The sequence below is a fragment of the Coturnix japonica genome, chromosome 1 (genome assembly GCF_001577835.2).
Source record: "Coturnix japonica isolate 7356 chromosome 1, Coturnix japonica 2.1, whole genome shotgun sequence".
Classification (NCBI taxonomy): domain Eukaryota; kingdom Metazoa; phylum Chordata; class Aves; order Galliformes; family Phasianidae; genus Coturnix; species Coturnix japonica.
The window spans coordinates 122,385,719-122,406,191 of record NC_029516.1 but is presented as its reverse complement, the minus strand read 5'-3'; the positions used below and the strand labels follow the sequence as shown (position 1 = coordinate 122,406,191).

Below are 20,473 nucleotides of genomic sequence, written 5' to 3'. Positions count from 1 at the left end.
TGTACAAACTCTTTACTACACAGCAAAACCCTATTCATGTATTTTATTTTGTATATTAGTTCCATAATGAATGCCATCCTCCAGCAGAACTCCTGTTGTCATGTCTAGGATACAAGATCATATGCGAAGCTGAATACAACTGCTGTCTCATACTTGAGAATAATGGGGAAAAAAAACCCTGATATTTATTATGAATCTTATGGCTGTTTTATGTTTTATATCCAGTCTTTTCTGTAGTATAAGCACTGAAAACTGTTTTTCCTTCATCTGGGGAAGATGCTGAAAAGAAATGATTCTCTCTTTTTATTTGGCCTGGAAATTTTACATAGAGTGTAAGCAGCATGGATATTTGTAAGCAGATTCTTGGCCTTGAGGGCAAAGCATGCCAACATCATTATGTTTGTGGCATACATTTCTCAAAGATTGGCTGTTTCTGGAGGGATAAATGCTGGAAGAGTTAAATGTCAGGGAGCTGTTGTCAGTGTTCTTGATGAGGGTCCTTGACCTTGGGATCTTGCTCCTAACAGATGCTGTGACAGAGCCTGTTTGTCTACACGTCTTCAAAGCCCTCTTCCACACCAATTGCTTTGGAGAGGCCAATTCTTCTACACTGCCAAAAACTGCCAGAAATCCACTGGGAGCTGAGGGAGTGCAGCAGAGCGGGGCTGCAGGACATGGTGGCCCTTCTTGCTGTTATGTCTTGGTGAAGAGATGTCCCCACAGCTGGTTATGTGTACTGCTGCCCTGTGCTTTCTGGAAGGCTGAATCTTTAAAATCTAAAAGAAAAGTAAATGTTGTTCACTGCGTAGCTCTGCAGTTGTCACTGTACCCCTCTGGTTTGGTACAGTCATCTGTTTATTGTACTGAATTGTATAAAACTGTGTGAGATTAGGATGTTTTATAGCTAGGGTTGCAAAGTGACTATGAGTGCTCCCTGGAGGCTGAATGCAAAATCATGCGAACCAAATGGTTGTTGGAGAAGGAAAGCTGTTCCTTCCCTTGTAATGTGTGTTGGTCTGGCTTTAAGATGTGACGCACCAGGTGTGGAAGGCTTGGTGACATGTGGTGATTTGTTCTGCAGTTTTGTTACTCCATTATGTCACCAGGCGTAAAATTTGATAAGGGATCTTTATGGAATCCTCGGTTTCTAGTAGCTCTGCTCTGATGTGTTCTCTTTCTGATTCTGGTAGTGGAGCTGCCTTTCTGTGTGTTGCTGGAAGGTTAACTTCTGGTCTCATCAGTGTTGCCTGTTCCTCACCAAAGGCTCTGATACTGTCTACAATATACCAGATCTCTTCCACGTATGATGCTGTCTCTGAAGGTCTGAAGGTTTTTGGACAAGAACCAATGTAAACACTTTTTGTCTGTAGATTATATAATGATGTATTCTATGGTAAGGGTCCAAAATGGCCTCATTCTTCAGATATTTACATCACCAAGAAATGCAGAATGTGACATTCTTTTATCGATAAAGAAGTATCTACTGTATCCTCTTTTTATTAATTGTCAGACTTGTTCCTGGATAAAAAGGTGCTGGTTCAGAGCACAGTTTTAACACAATTGCTTGTGAATCTGAAAAATATTGTTGATGTTTTATATTTCAGTGTGCAGAGCAGTTGTTCAGCTTAGGATTGGAAAGGGGAGATGGTGCATTTCACCCTAATGCTCTGGTTGTGAATATGGGCCAGTAATAAATGAAAGCTGTTCCCATCTGATGGCTGTTCAGTCACCTGTGAAATGTGGTTTCTAATAGACAGGTTTCCAGAAGCAGCCATGGCAATTAGCTGAGCAGAACCAGCCCCCTTGTCAAATGACTCGTTAGAGTGGCTAACAAGGACATCATGCCTCATCTTAGCCCAAAACCAATCCTTTCAGCTAAGTGTTTCCAAACACTTCCAGCACAGCAAAGTGTGATTGCTAACCGTGCTCTGTCTGCTTGCGGAGAAAGACCAACAATTCACTGTCTCTCCTATAAAAACTTAATCCATAAAGGCAGAAAGTAGTAGAGTGCACAGCTGTTTTGATGAGGTCCTAGCTCCAGATGGAGTTGCTTGCAAACTATTCAAAGGCTTGACTGGTTTTAGGCTTTCAGCTTGTGGAAGCATTAGGGAGGGTATGCTGTATCTCCTGGTGAAGCTGATCACGTCCAGACTTGATAGTAGTTAGTGATAGTCTGGCGGAGAAGTCAGTGATTAATTTTAACAAATGAGTTTCCTTTGAATGTATGTTCATGCATACCAATTACAATAGCATGCCCGTGATAAAACTGAGGTCATTTTATTTGTTTAAACTTCAAATCCGGTAGTGGCTGATCATTTTTTCTAGTGTCTTAAAACTGTGGGCAGCCTTGTTGTAGGAAGAAAGAAGCAAAACCAAGTGCACATTCTTCCCCAGAACAACCTAAATAACAGTGAAATTTTCACAGTGGTTACAAAATATTTTCAAGCACTTAAGGAATACTAAACACTCTGTATTGTAGAGTCTGGAAGTCCTCTAGTGTCTTCAGCAAATGCTAGGCCTGTTCCTTAGCCTCCTAAAATAGGTTTGAGGTCTCTCACTGACTTCAGGTAGACTTTGATTCTAACTTGTGTGATTCCTAGATTGTATTCTGGCTGCAGGCTCTTTTCAGCAGGAGACAATAAACTTGGGTTGTAGGAAGGAAAGCTCCTAGGAAGCATACATGAGTTAGGTTGTATTTTGATGTACTGAAAAAGTTGGTTTGAAGGCAAAGCCTGCTCGAGCTAAATATATCATATGACATTATAGAAGCATTGAGAGTAAGAGGAGCGCAGGAGTTTATTGAAGAAAATTGTATACTGTTATTATTGAAGAAAGCATTGTACAGTAGGGGTCTTTCTGGAAACTGTGGTTCTTGTATAGAAATTGCATTATAGCTACATAAACAAGAAACATTATTTCTTAAGGACACAGATGTGGTTTGGAGGACCACATGCTTGTAGACATTGAACTCTGCTACAGCACACTACATGGGGGTGCAGGGCTGAGATCTGATTACCTTGACTCCACGCACAGCACTGCTGAAGGGCACAGAACATTGAGCAGTTTTATTCTCATGAGTTTGTGTGACGGTAGCTGTGTGGTGTTGACGTGATATGCCACCCGTGATATGCCACCTTTTTTTTTTTTTTTTCGGAAGCTTATCATTCACCCATAAAACACATGTTCTGATTTAAAGCATAGTTAAAAGGTCTGCTTAGTGGTAGAAGTTTTACTCAGTATAAAAATGACTGTTTTGACAAAGTGGAGGTATACTTTTGTTTTTTCTTTTTTGAACGTGCATGGCTCTCAATAGCCTTTGATTTAAAAGACATTTCGGAAAGGATATTTAGAAAACTGGAAGCCTGTTTAAAAGATTTGTTTCTTTCATTATCTCGACAAACCTTGAAAAGTAGTTTCCGCGCCTGCATAGTGATTATGTTTCAGAAAGAGTTCTTAGGGATTTTATTATGTGCTGAAACATATGTTTATAAAAAAGACTATAACCTGGTGGAAAAAGTGTCTTATAATAATAAACCTGTCGATGGGCCATATGCTGCCATCAGTATGTTTGAAAAAATAAATTCTTATACAAGTGTTAAGTAAGTTTACAGCCGAAGTGTTAAGTTGAGGTCAGGCTGGTGCTGGTCCTCTGTGGATTACTGGGGGAGGAAAGTGCCTCTTCTCATGCTTTTTTCGTTAGCTCACGCATTGAGGCAGTGAGGTACAGCAGTGTAGCACATCCTCCCAGAGAGCACAGGAGCCTCCTAGTAGGAGCTCAGTGGGAGACCCAGAGAACCCCTTCTACAGCTCTCCTTGGAGCTCCATAGGTTTGTGCCAGTCCACTCTAGGGTTGTGTGTTTTGTAAGCCTTGATAGTTTTTCATGGTCTCTCTGAAGAAGCTCTGAGGTATCATTATAGAACTGTAGAGTTTTTGGAAAGGACCTTAAAGATCATTTGTCTCTAAACTGCCTGCCATGGGCAGAGACACCTTCTACAAGATCAGGTTGCTCAAAGCCTTATCCGTCTTGACTGTGATTATCAGCATGTAAAAGATGACAAACAGAGCTATGACAAATACATAACTGGATGAGAAATGTGGGGAAAAATTCAGTTCTTCCTATTTTCTGAGCAGATTGTTATATGGACTTTTGTGCTCATATTACAAACCTTTAAATGTAAGTGCTGTGGTGGTTGCAAAGCCCTTTGTTTCTGAAGAGCAAAAGTAAGTTGCAGTAGGTCAAAGAATGTGTTGTTGTTAAAAGGCTCTTCTGTGTGGGATCAGTGTTTGGTAAATGTACGCACTTTCAAGCCTATTCTGCTTTTGATGCACTGGCATAACTCCTATGAATGGGAGTCACGCATGTGTGCATCTCAAAAAGAATAGGCCTCTTTGTAACTGAGGCACTCTCTGTGTAGAAACCTACTTCACTCAGAAGTGGTTTTAGTGTCCGGATGTTTTCCACTACTGATCAGTTGTGCAATGCTTATTTTTCCTGGTGACTCTGCAGGTGATAGCCATTGTCAAAGGAAATATCAAAGACAGGAGAATTATTTGAAGCAGTTGACCATGCTGAAGGCTATGTCAAAAGATGCATGAGGTTGCCATAGTATCTATTATCAAAATTGAGATTGTGAACAGAGCCGTTCCCACCAGGAGCAAATTCCTTAATCAGAATCTTTCCTGGGTTCATCAAAGCTTTGAGTTTGCTCAGGGGAAATCTGATTCTTGAGGGCTGAGATCTTCCCCATGGGTTTTCTACCCAGAAGCTTAATGAGGTATATTGTGTCTATGTGTATGTGGCTCCTGATTTTCTGCAGGCCCTTGGAGACTGAGGGAATGGAGCGGAGAGAGGAAATAAGCTGCAAAAGAAGCTCAGAGATCACAGCAAAGAGTTTGCAATTTCTGTTGAAATGGAGAACAGATTGAATCAGTAATCCATGGAGAAGAGGGGGAACTTCAGAGTTATGGGGATATTCTCTGGAAAAATAAGGCTTAGTATGGATTGAAGGTGTGGTGAGCAGACAGCAGCAAGTCTGAGGAGAAAACCATCAATGCCTAGTGCTTAGCTTTCCACTGAAGCACTTCGGTGCTGGCGAAGCTTGGAAGCATCACTGAACCATTTCTCTTCAGCATGGGAAAATGTAGCTCCCCCGTGGAGGCCGTCGAGTCTGGCCAGGTCCTTACACCCTGTTGGACCTGAAGGAAGGGTCGTGGGCTTTGGCACTGCCTCGTGAGCATAGCTGATGAGGTGACGAAGGAGCCTGCAGTAGGCCAGACTGGCTTGTCTACAGTATGTACAAGCCAGCGTGTGGTGTTAATGACTGCAGCGCTCAGAATTTGCACAAACCCACACTGAGTAATAAAATAGCCTGCAACTACTCCAAGGCACCAGTAGTAGCCAAGCAAATTTGGAATGTCTAAGTCAACCATTTTAAAGTTATGATGAGCCAAAAAAAATTAGGAAACAGTCCAAGAAATGTAGAACACTTTTCTGGAACTCTCATATCTCCAAGATGTCTTGGCTGATCTACCTCAAACTTTCCAGAGAAGCTTTCCTTGGCACAAGATCATGGCTGTGAAATTTCATGTGGCTGGGCTTTACTTTGTTGAAGTTATGAAGGTTAAACTGAAAGCTGGTATAGAAAGCTAATCTCTCCATTAGAAATATTTCTGCATAACTGAGCTTCATTCCTTCATAATTGATCACTTATATTTCTTGTTCAGGCTGATTGTATTTTTCCTATTTATTTTAGATTTCTTTATTTTTGGAAGCATGCATTCAGAACAATATAGCTTGGAGCTACATGGAGTATGGCTGTGTATGAGCAAATGTGGTGAGGAAGAAATGTTAGCTCTATCTCTATATGCGTAAGAGAGGGAGTTGCAGTCTTACTTCCACCTCGTTATAATTGGAGAGAGGTTTATAGAGTATCTGGTTTGAGAGCTCACTGTATAACACAGGTTCCACCTCTATGCTTGGCAGAATGGAGTCTGTAGGGCAATTGAGGGCAGTGACAGAGCCTTTATTTGAGAAATAGGCACTATAGGAAAAGATATCAGAAGGAATTAACTCACCCCTCCTGGTAACAGCTTGGAGAAAGGGATGAGCTGAGGAATGTGACCCTCCCTCGTTTATACAGTGGTGCTGCAGAAGAGAAAAGGGGCGGGTGGAAGGGGGGAACCTGCGCAGACTCAGATTGCATGGAAGTAGGGTGGCTCCAGACCCCCCTGCTGCTCCAGGCACTCATGTACTCTTGTAGCTCACTCATTGGTTCAGGCTGTGACCCTGGAATTCCTTAAAAATAAAAACTGCTTTTTATTTCTCGAGTTGTGAGTGCCTTGGCTGAGATTTTATTCTAGTTAGGAGTTAGGCCTGTTATGTACCCTCCCTTTCTTCCGCTCCAAGTACTGGTTTCTGGATGCTGTGGGACCAAAACATGATGCTGCAGAAACTTGCTAACGTTATGCGAAGCCAAAAGGATGACAATGAGCAAAAGCCTCTGAATGTGCTGTATTTAAAGATGCTGAATTAATTTCACTGAGTCACTTTATAGCAGGGCAGAACAGATGTCAAGTTGGAATGAGGCCTCACCCTGAGGCAGCACTTGAGAGTGTTTGATGTTGATGCTTGATTGTGTTTTTTTTCCTGAGCTAGAGTTTAAAAGCACCAGGAAACATTCTGGAGAAGTCAGGAGGTGCTGCTTCTTGAAAACCCAATGTCTGCTGCTGGCAGGATCTGCTGGTGCTTGCCACATTTCATGAGGCCTGCTCTGAGTAGGTGCAAGGACAGTCTTTGTGCTGTTTGCCACCTGTACTAGAGGGAGGTAGCTCGTTGCCTGACAAACCCCAGTACAAACTTGTAAGTGTCTGAACACAGCACATTATCATGGTTTAATTTGTGAAAGAGTGCCTGCATAAAATATGTATTAAAACATTTTCTATTTGCTCAGGCGTTTTTATTATTAGGAGCTCTAAAAAGATGAACACTGCCAGCTAAAAATCAATCTGCTGTTATATAGACAGCCAATGAGAAGAGTGCAGAATGGGTGTAATGTGATCACTGCTGTTTAAACCAGTGATCAGATATACTAATACATTCTGCGAAAGAATATCACCTGTTTTGAGTTGAAAGTGCCTTGAAGATTCTTCAGTTGGTAATGCCAGTGAAGCCAAGGTTATCAAAAAGGAAGTGGAAAACAAGTCATACAGGTACAAGTGTGCGTCTTTTGATTACTGAGCTAGCTCAGGCATTGCTGTGTGTCTCTGTAGTGCTTTGCATAGAGTCCTTGAATGATTTCTTCAGTAAGCAAGGCCACAGTGGGAGAGATCACCTTAATGCGTTTTTATTGTCTTGGCGTTTCTAGGAGTAGCGTGTCTGCAATCTGCAGACTGCCAAACTGCAAAGCTTTGAGTTACTACTGGTGCTGCTTTATCCTGTGCTTGCAGATGAAAGTTTCCAAGGAGCCTTATAAACCCATTGCACAAACTGAGAGAAGGGACAAAAAACTGAATAGCCTGCGGAACTGCAGTGTTACAGCACTGCCTGCTGCTGCAGCAACACCCAGCTGTGCTTAGAAAGGCGTACCAGTACCATGGCTAATTGATGCAGCGGCCAATAGTAATTCATTCCCTTGACTACTGAACAGTTGAACACGGCTAAGATAGACATCTGATCTGGCTCAAAAATTCAGTGAAGCCAAGTTCTCTTTCTATAGGTGATTTGTCCCTCCCCTAAATTGTTTGGAATCAGCAGTGTAGAAGTGTGATTAGTAATAGCAGATCAGCAAGAGGATTGCTCATGACCTCATGCCATTCATTTCTCAGAAAGTAATATGTGATACCACATCGGCTCCACTGTGGCTATGAGATTTAAGGAAAATTGACTTTTTTCTTTGTTTTTCATTCAGATCTGCAAAAGAAAACAGTTTCATTTTTGAATTTTGAAATGGAATACCTTTCTAACCAAAATATGCCTCTCATTTTCCACCCATCTGAAGTGAGGTTACAAAAGAAGAAAATTACAAGCCTCACGCATGAAAAACACTCAAGAAAATGTCAAGTGACTTGGAAACAGACATGCTGAAAAATCATGTCATCAACATAAAGGCAGATTGGGTCAAGTCTTACAGCAAGGTTGACTGGTTCATAAGTCTTGGAGAGTGTTCCAGATGGGACTGCTGATCTTCCTAAGGTTTTAGAAATCAGAGAGTTGTTATAGTGACATGGTAATGCTGGAAAAATATTCACAACTGTAGTACAGAGTCAGCATTCACCTGTCGTGGCTGAAATGCTGCAGAAATAACAGTTCTAGAGAGGTATGCAGAGTGCGTAAAGTGCACATTATAATAACAGTGTTGCATTTTCCAGATAAGTCAGTGCTTTCAGACAGCAAATGTTGTATACTAAAAGTCTTTTCGTTTTTTTCCCCCTGATTTTCTGATGTCCAAGCCAAGTGAAACTGATTTTAAGCTAAAGACACCAATGTGCCTCTTTCTTACAACAGTGTGCTTGGCAGAGAAGCAATGAATTAGAATTTGCATACGCTTGGGTTCTGTGATGCCTGGAGAAGAAACTGTGTGTGTTACCTAATGCTGGCTTCTGTACAGCATGCCCTTGGGAATGTTCTGTTTAAGTGGCTTGAAAATATGTGATTATTCTCTATGTGCTTTTCTACACTCCACATCCTTATGGAGACTGTGACATTTACAGTGTCTGTGGTCTGGAATATTGCTTTTACCATAGCTTTTAATGGTTATATTCTACTTTAGCAGAGTACCTTGGCACAATGATGGCATGGAAGGTTTAACAGACACAAATTCTTACCTGCTTGTGGTGATAAAGCTAGAGAACACTTCAAAAGAATCAGTGTTTCTATTTGCTTGATCTATAGAAATTCTGTTGCTTCAATTTCTTTGCTTGTTGTAAAAAGAATTGAGCAAGTCTGCTTGTTCTTTTATCAAAAATGATTCATACCTGAGGAACACTTTTAATTTGGAAATAATTAGTAAATAAGTCAGATAAATAATATCCATTGAGAATCATGAAAGCACATTGGACAGGATTCATAAAGAGCTGCACTGAATTCTAACAATTAAAGCTTAAAACTTATCAGTACAATAAGTCTATTTCATCACAAATTAGCTCAGTGTTAATAACTTCTGTCTTCTGAGCAATCTGAAGAGACTACACAATCTCAAAAAGTGGCTAAAATAGAAGGAGAAATTTGGTAAAAGTTGAACATCTTTAGACAAAAGTGTCACTGCATCCAGCTATCTGTATTACTTATAAGCTACATTTACTGCAACCAATCTGCTACACAGTTCTTCTTAAATTCGTCTTCAGATTGTGAAGTCTAATACTTTTGGACCCTAAGATGCTGCAGGATTGTAGTGTAGCTCTGTGGCAACGTGTGGATGGCTTTGTGAATGCCCAAGTCTATGCCGTTCCATCCTGCAAAACATGAGTATGATAACCTGATTTTTTGCTCTGCTTGCAGGGTGCTGTGTAGCACACTTATATCTGCTTTAGAATTTTTAATTGTAAAGCTTCTCTATCAGCATTATTGACGTGAAATATAGATGCAAATCAGGAAATAAAAGGGAGAATCATCTAAATGTTAATAGCATTAAGCGTGAGCTCTTCGATCAGACTAGATGTTCATTCATTTAGTCTCTGAACAGGACTGAAAAGCCATCAACAAAATAGGTTTGACAGGATTGGGTGTTGCTACGGAGTCTATGTTACGACAAAGATTCCTTTCTCAGAACATTCTCTTTTTGTGCTGGCAGAGCAAACCTTCTTTTGATCGATTTAGGGCAGTGAATTGTCTCCACTTTATTACTTACTCTTTGCCTTTAGCACTTAAAAGCTGCAGATGTGGATTAGGGCTGTATTTTACAAGACAAGGGCAAAAACACTTGGAAGTTTGTCTCAGTTCTTACCGACATTTTTTCCTGATTCTGCGAATGGTTGCTGTCAATGTTATCAATAGGCTCCCAGAGTGGTAGATAGTGCCATGGAGAAGGAACGGCTGATAGAACTGGGGTTGTGCAGCCTGGAGATGAGGAGGCTTTGGGGAGGCCTTGTTACAGCATTTCAGTACTTAAAGAGAGCCTATTTAAAAACAAACAAACAGGTTTATTACATGTTCTGACAGTGATAGAACAAGGGGGAATTTTTTAAACTAAAAGAGGGATGATGTTGATTATTTATTAGGAGGAAATTCTTTACCCAGAAGGTGGTGAGATACTGGCACAGACTGCCCAGAAAAGCTGTAAATGTCCCATCCCTGGGGTTGTTCAAGGCCAAGTTGGATGGGGCACTGGGACGGCTAATTTAGTAGATGTTCCTGCCCACAGTATGGGGTTGGAACTAAGCCATCTGCAAGGTCCCTTCCAACCTAAACCATTCTACAATTAAAGTCAGGAACCTGAAGAGTTGCCAGCACTGGTGCCAGACAGTCTCCTGGGGTATGCAAGCAAGCAGGTGAGCCTTCTAAAGACCAGAAGGGCAGATCTTAGCTACTAGATATTGGTAAAGGAGAAATAAAGTTTCAGACATCTTCCTGAGAGGGTGGATAGTAAAAGAATGCATGTCATTGGTGACTTGAGGAAGCTGCTTCTTTTTGTGGGGCAATCTCCAGTCTCCCTCTGTGTGTCCTTCACCCTGCTGAGGCAGACCATTTCCAGGGAGAATCACATTCTTCTAAGTGGAGCATGCAAAAGATAGGCTTTTATAAACGAAATCAGCAGTATTTCAAAGAACTGACTATTGGCTGAAGACCGAAGATGACATAGCAAGCATTTGAAATCCCAGTAAAGAATTGTATGAAAATCTTGTAAATTTCACTTGTTGAAGAGTTGCAGGGAGGAAATGGATACTGATTAACTTCAGACTTCAAAGTTGATACTTAAACTGAGGATTTTTCCTCTAGAGGTAAAGGCGTTTCAACAACCTCTGCCAATTATCTTAGTAATAAACGTGTTTTCTATTCCTCAGATTCATCTATAAAATCCTATAAACCTAAAAATGCAAAGGTTTAGATTCTACTGTCTCTTATGATGGTTAAAATTAGCACCAAATGCTAATTCCACTGATACATCCTGGGAGGATTAGACCAAAATATTATCCTGTTATTTCAGCTTTTATAGCAAAAACAACGAATGCAGCTGTCTCACAGTCCAGCCAGCTCTCTCTCACATTTCACCTCAGTTTCTCACTGTTGTAATGCTGTCAGAGCTTTCAGAGACCCTAACTTTTTTTGTTCGACTTTCCACCTTGTAAAGTCCTTTGTACTTCGTAGGGAGTGAATGGCAAGCTCTAGGCAAGAAGACTGGCTATACTTTATGCGCACAGCATGTAGAGACTAATGACTGCACAAAGGGTAAAGCTATGGAGAAGCCAAGCAGCAGCCTTGATCTGACACTATTCCTTATGCTGGTTCCACAATGGTAGCCATTAGAGTCTGGAAACTTTGCAGGTAAAATTCAAGTTCTAGTGGTTAAGATCAGGTTACAAACAGCTGTATTTCCCATAGAAGAGATTTCTGTTGATCTTGTCATAGTTCAAACTAATATTGCCCTAAACCAGGCAGAAAATGGTACTAGAATGGAGGAGGAAAAGAAAAAGAAAACCCTTAAGTACAAATACCGCTATATTTTGTTTTATGAAGCCAAACAAAACATCCCAGCTAGTATTGGTTGGCTTATCATCAGCATAGTCATGTTAAGTATTAAAATATACACACATTAGAAAAGGGGGAGGAAAAAGTATTCCAGTCCAGGAAACTTTGGTTTTTGGATTGTATTGGTAATATAAAAAGGGCTGAACAGACTTCATACTTTAGTTTGGCAGAGCTTCTTCCAGGGTGAAACTTCTCATTCAAACTTCTAGCCTTGAGCAAATAAGCCTGCAGAAGAAATGTTTGTAAATGTGTGAGAATACAGAAATGAAATATTAACAGTGATACTTTTCTAAGTGCTCTCTCACAATTATGTTGCTAACATAAACAAATAGGACTTGGCTCGAGATAGAGATGAGAAATGGGGAACAATTTATTTGCCATTGTTCTTTTTTAGAGTTTTAGAACAAGAGCCTGCTTGCCTGCTTTCTGGAACAAATATAAAAATACAGACTAGAGCCTAATAAAAAAATAAGTAATAAAGAGCAAAGTAAAACAATGCATATAGGACTTGTGTTATTGGATCGTACTGTAGAAACATACTGCATGGATGTGAGGTTTACTGCTATACTGAGATAGAGACGTTCTGTATATCTCAGAAATATTGTGTTGGAGTGGAAAGCCAAAGTTCTCAAAGCATTCCTGCTTGGAACAGTTCGTGAGTTTGGTTGGGGTTTCATGGCACTGTCAACACAGACCTTTTGTAACTGTGCTCTCTGTTCATGTGCGTGTTGGTAGAAACGCTTTCATCTTTCAGGAAGCAATTCAGATTGCCCTTTTCCAGTGCAATTACTGCTCTGTTAAGTTCAAGTAATATAGCATCTAAAAACATTTATGGAGCAAAGAAAAGATGTCTTTTATTGTAACCTTGCCAAGAGCAGAAATAAAATGAGCTGCTGTGCTCGCGGTGTAGAACTGCATGAGGATTTGCAACATCCTATTTCTTGTGGTTTAGTCCTGCGTGCAGTCTGAGATTTGTGTGATTTAATGAGACTATGATTCGTTTATCCTGTCAAGCTTTAAATAAAACACCCTCAAAGCACTTCCTTCCTTTTTTGAATTATGTGTTTCTGCAAGTACAGTATCAAAAGCCATCCCTCAAAAATAGTGGGGAAAAGCCAAATACGGTTATATGTGCTGGCTTGACTTTTTCCTTATGTTGCATTGGACACTGAGTAAACTATCCATTTCTCTGTGTCTCTATCTTGTTTCAGGCTGCAAGAAATTGATGCCATCATGTTTGCTTACACATGACATCAGTATATTGGCATGGGCTGCTCCTAAACTGCAGTTTTGCAGGAGGAAGGGATTAAAACCTCCTGTGGGCAGGGAAGGATTAGTCCTGCAGAAACCAGGCTGTGCTGAAGATAGGCGGCAACTCCTGCTTCTGCTTGCACCCTGGGCACCAACCTTCCTGTAGTTTGGAGCATCTTTGCATGGTGTGTGAAGTGACATTCACAGGTGGAAGAGGGGAAAATATGTGCCGCTGTTCTGGATTCTATTCCACTGCAAAGCTCAGTCCCCTGTGTTGCATGGGGTAGCAGGGGAGCGAGGATCCTGCTGTTCACCCAGAATCTTAGGTGTTACAGGAGCATGCTGGCCATCAACTGGTTGGGTGATGTAGGGCAGGATATCCTGGGACAGACTCCCTCCCAGCATGAGGGGGATTCACCTGGTGGGTTTGATGATTCTGATGGAAGGAAGTTTTTCCTTCCAGTTCTCACTCCTTGGTGCTGTGGTACCCCAGCTTTCCTGCCCTGTGCACAGCTGGACTTCCTTCCTGCCCATCCCAACCTCTGTCTCTCACCCTTCCTCTTCCTTTGTTTCTTCTGTGTGCTCACTTTATCGTGGACCTTCCCTTGACAGTAAAAGTAAATACCTTAACAAGGTGCATAGGAATGAATAGAAGATCAGAGAAAAAAGTTGTGGCCATCAGTCCAATGGCTTACCTTCTTTACTGTTCTTTTATTTCCAGCCAGCTTGCTCTTTCCTGCAAACTTACAGCATTAGGCTTCGCAGGAGCCTGATGCTGATCAGATCCTCTGGAAATGAGTCGTACTCTGCAGTACTACTCGCAGTTTGGGAGTGGGAAGGAGGGAGGGGCAAAGATGCACAGGTGTAGTGCAGAGATGGACTGCTTTTTGGCCTGATCCTGTCATGGAAGCAGGCAGTGCTGACAAGTGGTGCAGTGTCAAGCAGACTTGAGCCTTTGCATCTTGCTATCAACAAAGCCAGGGCACTGCAAAGGTCTGATAAGAGTGAATGGCAAAAACAGGGCTCAGATGCAGTAAATAAGGCTGAGTTTATGTAGCACATAGATACATGAAGGATTTCTGGAAAGGTAGGTAAAGTAGGTGCCAGGTATGTTATGATAATTACTTTTCAGTACAATTGTATGATACTCTGTAGTTTTTGAGGAGCCCAGAAGTGATTCACTGCGAAGTTGTTCTGAATGTTAATGTGTGTGGGGGGATCTGTGCATTTCTTAGTTATGAAACCAAGACTGTGGTCAGCTCATCACCAGTCTGTGAAAGACAAAGAGATGGTGTTTTCACTCTCAGGAGTGTTGAATCTCAGTGTGTATTGGAGAATGAGAAAGGGTGTGGCAAGTAGTTGTGGATGGAGGTTGATCTGTGAGGTGCAGCCAGTTCCTGAAGTGCCAGGATTTCCATGGCTCTTGATGCTGTGATGTTCATTGCCATTGGCAGTGGCAAAGCCTGCATGCCAGGCTAAGAGTGAGTACAGTTATTTATACGGAAGTTGTCAACCCACGCTCATGTACATGTGTGTATTGAGGCTGGATGTGGCTCTGGGCAGCCTGGTCTAGTGGTTGGCAACCCTGCACATAGCAGGGGGGCTGAACCTAGATGATCATTGTGGTCCTTTTCAACGCAGGCCATTCTATGATTCTATGTGATCTCTGGGCTGTGCTGGAGGTGCTGTGTGTGGCCTGTAGGAAAGCGATAGCTGGTCCCAGTGTCAGGCAGTTAGAACTTGATGATAGAGTATGGAGGGAGGGTATCAGAGGCACAGAAAATAGCCTTGACCTCTCACTAAAACCTGGAGATTTACACTTCTAAGTCCCTGTGCTCCTACAGAATAATCTGGGATGCGTTCCTTGGCAGAAGCCCCACTGAGCATTTCTCCAGCTGCTGGGTTGCCAGCTTGAGTGAATTTTACTGCAAGTCTCATTATGTTTGGTAATAGTTTTACAGACTGAGCTACTGGAAATGGGTCATTGGTAATAAATGAAAAAACTAACACAGAAAACAACTCCCTACTATCCCCCTTCAACTCGAAACCCTAGGTTTTGTCATAAAACCTGAAGACAGGCACCCTGCCTGCCTACATTCATCCTCAAGAGCAAACTAAAACCTGAGACTCTGCCTTCCAGATGCTCTAGCTTGGAATGCTTGGCTTGCATTAAACAAATGACTCAGGTTAGCAATGCTGTCATTTGTCTCCCTCCCAAGGAATCTCCCCTAAAAAGAAGAAGATAAATAGAAATACTACAAAGGCACTGAGCAATGTTGAAATTAAAAAGAAAAAATCTAAAGTTGTTTTGATGTTTCTTCTTCATTTCAGAAGATGTTTTCTTAAGTTGCCACAAGTAATACAGAATGTGGCTTGACTCAGCTGAATATAATGCTAAAGGAAATAACCAGATTTATTGGGCCTAACAAGGAAGTTGTCCAAAAGAGATTCATTAATTAGGATGCCTCATCACAGCCAATAAGACAAGTGCCTGGGCCATCAAGTGACTAATATACATCTTTTGGCAGTCACCACTCCCCACAGGCTTGCCTGTCTGTTGTGGCCTACTGTACAGCTTTCACCAGAGATATGATGTGATAATGCTAAAACCAATTTGGTATTTCCCATAGGAGAGGATGAGCGTGCCTCCCCACCCTGGAAATGCAGCCTCCAGCTGTCTTGCCCTGCGCCAGAGGTTTCTTAATACCCTGGAATTAGCTGACTAAGAGATGAAGCAGACTAAGGGAGCATTTGCTATCTGTTCAGGCTGCCGAAGTCTTCCATCAAATAACCAACCCTCCCGCCTGATTCTCAGCCCTCTGGGAATGGTTGCCCACAACTAACATTTGCTACCCCAAGTAACCCAGGGGTGACCTTCTCACTGCAAAGTTGCAGCCAAGAAAAACCCTGTTTAACATAACAGTGTGCAGCTTAGAACATCAACTTGAACTATTCTGACCCCTGAGTCACTGGGGTCTGTACAAATTAATTTAACAATAGACAGTGTTGAAAGGGAGGAATGTTTCAAAGGAATAAAAAAAAATCTCCCTCATCCATCTCTTCTCATTTAAGAAATAGTCAGGAGGCCCACATCAGAAAAATCAGAAGTGCTCCTTGTTGCCAAACAATGGGCCATATACAGGGAGCAGAGAATGCGTTGGTATCTTGCATCTTAGTATGGGGAAATTTCCCATAAGCTGGTTCTGCTTTTGCAAAATTAGCCTTTAATTTCCACTGGGGAGGTGGCTTCATTTCCTGGTATACTTTGAATGTGCTCTTGCTATTTGCTTTTGTTTTTCTTGCCACCAGTACTTGTATTAAGCAAATACATAACTCTTCTTTCTACTCACTGTACTGATTTGTGCCTTAGACTCATGGAATTAGTAAGGTTGGGAAAGACTTCTCAGATCACCCAGTCCAACCAGCAGCCCACCCCCACCATGCCCACTGACAGCATCCCTCAGTGCCACATCCACATGGTTCTTGAGCACCTCCAGGGACTGTGACTGCACCACCTCCATGGGCAGTCTAGGTCACTGCCTCATTGCTTTTTCTGAGATGAAATGTTTCCTAATATGCAACCTGAACCTCCCCTGGTGCAACTTGAGGCTATTAGCTCTCATCCTGTCACTGTCACATGGGAGAAGAGGCTGACCCCCACCTCACTCCAATCCCCAGGGTATTTTAGAGAGTAGTACCTTGCCTTACACCTTCCAAGGCTTGCCATCTGTCTGGGTAGGAAGAACATCTTTGTCCATGTGGTAATTTGGGCTTAAGTCATCTGGTGAATAAAAGACCCTTCTTATATGAGATAACAACAAAATGGTATCTTTACACCCAGTGCTAATGTGTGCATCATTACTTCTGCTGAATGAGAACCTGGCTGGTAAGTCATGGGCTTGGGATAAGTGCAAGCTTAGCATTGCCATTTGGTTTAATGGGCATAGTGGTGATGGTCTGATGGTCGGACTAGATGATTTTAGAAGTCTGTTCTAACGTTATTGATTGCGTTGTTCATAAGCAGGGAGGATTATTAAGTCAAGGGTGGTGAAATTGGATACATGAAGCAATGTGAACGATAACTGGAAAATTTCTGTAGATTTGCATGGGTAACTTGAAAGCTGTTTAGTGAGTGCGGATGAGAGAGATGGAAGCTTATTTCTGATCCTGTAGACTTCAGTAACTGCACTCATGAGACCACCTGTTTTTCTTCATTCGGCCAGCATCATTCATTAAGACTGTCATTTCTGGCTTGCTACCCGAACATTTTCTCCCTGCAGTGGAGATGTGCTGCCTTTATGAGCATACCCAGCACATGCCTCAGGTGGTTCTGTGGGAGATTCCCCACAGAGAGGTCTGCCACCAGTGAGGGGAAATGCAAGGAGAGGCTCCCCTCTTCCCCCTGACATTGCCGAAGGCACTGACTACAAGGTGTGAGAAACCCCAGGAGCTGAAAGGGGGTTGGCTTAGTGTTCCATGTGGAGGGAGATAAGATAAACTGATCTTTCTTCAGGCTTACGGCAGCTTTCCACTCACAGCCTTCAAGATCCTGCAAGGTTGCAGGGGTCCTCTTGCAACTAATACAGTAATGACCTTGAATTCGTTTCCAGCTCAGCTGTACTGCTGGAGGACAAGGCTTTTCTTGTGAGCAAAAAACATTAAAGCAGCAGAGATTTGCCTGCATAGCTCCAGTCTTCAAGAGATTTGAGTATCCTTTTTGAGGCCCCACTTGCAACAAGGGATTGTAGATAAGCTGCTGCAGTAGCTAATGGGTAAAGTTTTCTGATTTATTCTCACTGGTGTCTCTCCTTTTACTTGCAGTATTGACAAATATAGTGGTGTATACTGATCTTTTCTTTTATGTGAATGATTTTTAACTGCAGAATAAATGTAATCCTGTGCATGCTCACACGTGCATGCTAACCAACACAAGTGTTCTCTATGGCTGTCCACTTATTAGGCAAAAAATCTTTTGCTTCAGTTTAAAAATAATTAATAATGTGACTCATTGCTTTCTCAGATTGTAGCCTGGATATCAAATGGTAGAGTCCAAACTAATTTTTCATGCTGCAGCAGCCTGCTGCGTGGAGCACACGTTATCTTAAGCAATTATAACCTTATATATTTTCACACCTGAATTATGGCTAAACGCTTTCCTATCAATTTCTGGTGGTAAGATAAAAACAAAACTTGGAAGACCTGACAAAAACATGAGGTTTTGTTAAGGTTTATGCTGAAATTGTGGTCAGGCTTATTGCGTGAGTCGGTGGAAGGTATTTGCCTCTTCTTCCTTTGTTGCTTCTACTTCCTACAAGCTTGTCTGTTAGAAAGATTCTGCAAGATGCTTCCTTTGCAGATCCGGTGAGAAATGTGAATTCAGCAGGAGAAACATCTGACTGAGCACAGACCAACTTACGCAGCGGTTTGGAAGCCACGTGTTGAAAAGTGCTGGGGAAACACAGCAGGGAAAATGATAAAAAGGGATGAAAGCAGTTCAGACAGGCGAAGAATGCCGCTTTAAAAATGCAAAACATCTGAACGCTGATGAGTGGGCTGGTCGCAATAACTTCAGGGCAGACTGAAGTTGCACACAGTCATATGCTGTGAGTGGGCTCCCACAGGACATCGCCTGGAGTGATTTAAAATTGGAAGCAGGTAGGGGATTGTCGAGGTCCTGCAGGGAATCATCTTGCAGCAGCAAGAGCAGAATGCAGCTAGGAAATGGGTCACTTGGAGTAATAGATTTTTCTTTCCATGTGGTTCCCATGAGCCGAGCCAAACGTGTGCAGAGCACAGGGTTATCGTACTCATGAATGTTTCTTTCAGCATACTGGGAATTAAATTTAGTCACCCGAGTGTGACACTGAATCCTCTCTCTGGACAATGCTATAAGTCCCAAACTTTGCCTTGATTTTTAAAATAGCCTGTGTTAGAAATGTGATGCTATGACCTCACATTCCAGAGGGGTCAGCAGAAATGCTGGTCTGAAGTATCCTTGCTCATACCACCTGCAGTCTGTTCTAGCCTCTGTGTTGTGGTAGGTGATCTCCTGGTCTGTGCTGGAACAACTGTGTGTGACCTCAGTGACATGGATTAAGGGGCTGACCTATTTCTTTAATTATCTCCTATAAAAAACAACTTTTAATATACATTCCCTCAGCTCCCTACCCCTGCTGTATCAGCAGGGGGCAACTGGTGCTGCTATGTGTACAGTGGTGTTATACAAGATGGCAAGGGTATGGAGTAAGAATAAGGAGCAGGGCTGAGGAGACCTCACCACAGCATCACTAGCCATTTCTTTTTGATGTGACAACACAGCCTTCATTCTAAGCTTGACACTCAGCTATGACATACTTTAGCAGCTTGAGGAAAGGTGGCATTGTACAGCAATCGTGTGTTTGGTCCCTCCCGGCTGTGAGGTGTAACCAGACAAGGTGTTACCAGAGGTGTGTGAAGCCATGTGTGGTGTTCCGATGGGGTTTGATGTGATGTGGGCTCCAGCAGTGCAGGCTGCTAATGAAATCCCCTTCTCCTTTTCCCCTATTCTGACCACAGCTGGCTGGCACAAGTGGCTTTTACATGGCACCATTCTGTGGTCATTGGAGCAAATGGGGCTAGAAGCAAAACTCCAGAAGAAGGGGCATATTTTTAAACTGGATCAGCTAAGCCATATGTCACTAAGTAGAATACAGAGTTAGTTACAGTGTGGTGTTAAAAGTCAGGCTGATGATGAGTATGGTGCAGGGGTGGGGGGGGGTGGAGTGGGGTGGAGTGGGGGGTGGAATGATAAGGATTATTGTAAGGGAGCAGACTTTCTTCAGCTGGTTTTGCCACCAAAGCCCACAAACAGCTCTTCATTACACAAATGGGTTTGTGTAAGGGCATGGTGTGTGTGTTGGTCCAGCAATGCATTAGTTTATTTCCCTTGGAACAAAGCCCCTTTGCTCAGACTTGATCTCATTTTGGACAACACAACCCTCCATTAATACACAAGCTGTCCAAAGTCCATGGTATTAGTGAAGCACAGATTTCCAAGTCTAGGTCTGACATTCCTCCCCTGCCCTCCTTATGTAAATCTCCATCATTATCCTAAAGGCATGTATTTAGCTGGAGGTGCCAATCAGCATCCTGTTTGGAAAACACTAACTCTTCAAGCTTTGATGTGAAGAACTCCTTCATATCACTTCAGGGCATGCACATCATCCAAGCAGAGTATCCAAACAGCACTTTGCTTGTTTGGGTGCAGTCCTAAGCTGTGCTCCCCAGCAAAGGATTTGGCACACTGAGACTGTGCCAGCTCAGAGCAGCTAAAGAAAAGAAAAGACTCCTGAACTGCTGGAGTGATGCTCTACCCTGCTCCCCCCTCTGATACCCAAGGAGTGCTGTGTCATTTTAGCGGTGTGGGCAGAGGAGTACTGTCCAGATGAGTCTGTGCTCCCTGCCTGGTGCAAATTAGCAGATAGTTTATATTCTCCCCATTGTGCGTGCAGCCAGGCACGGGTTTTGCTTTTGCTTTTCTAATGGTATGCTCTGTTCAA

The 20,473-nt window shown here is 42.4% G+C and overlaps 1 protein-coding gene across 3 annotated transcripts in view; it reads left to right on the top strand.

Annotated features, from left to right (window-relative positions):
* Positions 1–20,473, top strand: part of ST6GAL2 (ST6 beta-galactoside alpha-2,6-sialyltransferase 2) — a 169,865-nt gene that overhangs the window by 126,428 nt on the left and 22,964 nt on the right. The window lies entirely within an intron of this gene.